Below are 3,240 nucleotides of genomic sequence, written 5' to 3' on the forward strand. Positions count from 1 at the left end.
TAGATGTGAAGAAAGAATGTTCACCCTCTACGTTTCCAGAAAAATCAAATGAAAAATCAAGTGGATTTTCAATGAATGATTTGTCCTCTCCGTTGTCGAATGATGGACTGACATCCGATGTGTTCTACGAGTGATTAAAAATGGGTGCATCGATAGACAAAAATACACATGTGAAATCAAGGATGGTAGAATCACCAAGGATGTCAGGGAAGAATGGAGGAGGGTCAGACAGAAGGGAGTCATCCTTCATCGAAGTTTGATGCTCAAGATCCCAGTCATATTCTTCATGAATAACAGTGCAGGTTGGTTGTGCAACACCAACTCCTTCGATATATTGATCCTCATTCACAACAAGTGTAGAGTCTGGAATGGAAGAACACAAGGAAGTCAAATCTAGAGGATCATCAAAATAAGAAAACGGAAGTTGAGGTACGAAGTACATGTGACAACCCATGGGATTTGCAACCCAATATGCACGATAATTAAGAGAAGTGATGTTGGGAGGATGTGACAGTTTAATGGATGTGTGTGCCTGTTCTCCCACATCACTCTATGGTGGTGGAGTTGTTTGATGAGGGGATAGTAGAAAATCACTTGTGACAGTGACCATATCCATCTGTGATTGTGCAGCTCGATCACCGAAGTATGTTGAGCGGGGTTTTGGCTTGAACTTCCTTTTAGGATTAACATATTTGGTGAGACAATACTAAAACCTATCCATGAGATACTAGAATTTCATCTGACTTTTCGGAGCTTGAAACTGCAACACATGGAAGCAGTCCCAAAATTCCATAGGCAATTCTTCCGGGGTCTTCCATTGTTGTAACAACGTTTTATCAAGAGGTTCTAGATCAAAATGATGGAAAGTAGATTCAATGCAATCAGAGAACTACTCAAGTGAGTGAGCGTTGCTAGGAGGCAGACTCCAGCACCACCGTAGTGGGGATTCGCGAAGTGTGTATACAAGAAGCATATTGGCCTCTTCTGCATAGAACTCATCTGCAAGGAATGCATAGAAGTCTTCTAAGTACTCAGGCCAAGCTACTTCGCCTTCACCATCATACGTGAATTCGAACAAGATATCAGCAAAATCCTTCGTGATGTCAAGAGGTTCGGCATACGAAAAACATCGCATAGGGATGAGTGTGACAGTATCCATGATGGATGTGAAAATATTTAAAATTGGATGAGAGGACATAGCTTGTCATCTGTCCCTCCTAGCACCAGAAATGTTGACAGTGTTGGACCCGCCAACATGTCAGGGGATCTCCCTGGCAAGAATTCCCAACTAGACCTCAAACCGTTTTGTGTAGGAGTCCCAGAAGTGGTTCGTACGGTATCGCCTTGACCGTGGTTGTGCACAAAGGCAAGTAAGGTGTCCATGTTCGTAGCAAGGGTGTGACATGCGCAACAAGCCAAGAAAGTTGCATGAACAGTTCTAACACATGGAAGGTGAGGTGAGTGTGCCCCTTGGAAACCTGTGGAATCACATGACTTGGAAGGGAACACACGAGCAAAGATGCATCATAAACTAGAAAGCGAGTAAGCTAACAATCCAAAGTAATGGTTAAACCAACAACACATCTCAGTAAGATTCATACATACTTATACAGAAAGAGTCCATACATGCATGCATAAGAAAACAGATACATATATCATTAGAGTAACCAAGATAGCTGAAATACAATAACAACATATGCATGAAACATGTTGGCTCTGTTATATTAAGAAGTGAAAGTTCCAATCATATAGTACAACCATGACCAACCACTAGTCCCGATAGCGGAATGTTACAGTCACTACCACCTGCTCCTCCAAAGAGATGTACTAGCTCTGCACTGTGGAGAAGCCAAGGCTCATTACAATACTCTCCAAGCTTTCTCTAAGATACTCCTATCGGAAGCTTGGCTGACAAAAAGCCTCTACAATGAGTTATGAGGTACTATAAATAGCAAAGGGTGGGGTGACCCTTGACATTCCCCTTTGTGACTATTCACCTACCCTCATGACCCTTCAACTACTCTATGATTGTTACATTCAACTATTGACACTTGAACTTCCACTTGACAAGATGTTACATACAATCTGCACATGTACTAATGTGAGATAAAATAAGCTTGAGCAAACCATGCAAGACATCACTAAGACTCAGACAGTTGTTGGAGGACCAACTCTTAGACATCCTCGCGATGATTGACGGTGGCGAAGTGATGCCAAGCTTGGTTGTCTGTGATGGTGTCCGTGCACTCAATGGTGACATCCTGTTGAAAGCAAACTCTTGCCTCTGTTGCATCCGGGTACACTAATATGGATCCTCTGTCCAACTCGTCTAATAACATGCACATCATTGTCTTGAGTGCAGCTAGACTAGCAACATACTAATGCATAGTGTCGGTGCTGATCTCCAAGTGTGTGTTGGTGACCGTGCACATCAACTTTTCAAACTACACGTTCAGCTCCATTCAGACTTGCTTCTTGTCTTTGCCTCAGTGAGTGTGCCAAATGGGTGGGATCGCATGTGTGCGCACAATGACATCCATGCTCCTGAACACCCTTGCATGCAATCGACAACACTGCTCACCCTGTCTACTCCATGCCAGTTGTTGGATGGGTCCATAACCTGTATTGCATAATTTCATTAGTTTGTGCATGTTGCACCTTCTGCTGTACCAGTTCCCGCAACAACTCCTTCTCTTGTCTATGCAGCTCATGTTCTTCCTTGAGTTGCTACTTCAACACCTACAACTCCTCCTATGTTTATCTCTCTGCCTTCACGTGATCCTCTTGTCACGTTGTCACCTCATAGCCTCAATATCCAAAGATGCTTTCATCACAAGTGGATCTTCTTTGAACTTGCAGCTATGCTCTTCCTTTGTGTTGTCAACAACCTTCCTCTTGCATTTGTTGCACGCAAGACAGCTACCTTCTATTGTTGTTGATGGTGTTTCTCATTGTGATGTCGCTTCCATTTCATCTTGATATCTTTATCCATGAACAACTTGATGTCTTCATAGATAGGAAAGTTCATAGACACTTGATCGATTGCATCCCCAGCTGCACTTTCAACGATGTCCTTCGACTCTAATATCCTGAAATCCATTGTACATGTGTTGCTGAGAGGTAGACGAACACACTTGTGATACCTGGAGACATAGCAACACTCATGGCAAGCAATCTATCAGTTGAAAACAAAAACAAACTAGAGGACTAACATGCAACATACCTGTGTGACTGTCTATG

Source organism: Pinus tabuliformis, chromosome 2_2, assembly GCF_031772625.1.
Source record: "Pinus tabuliformis cultivar Carrire ecotype Pingquan chromosome 2_2, CPIR1, whole genome shotgun sequence".
Taxonomy (NCBI): Eukaryota; Viridiplantae; Streptophyta; class Pinopsida; order Pinales; family Pinaceae; genus Pinus; species Pinus tabuliformis.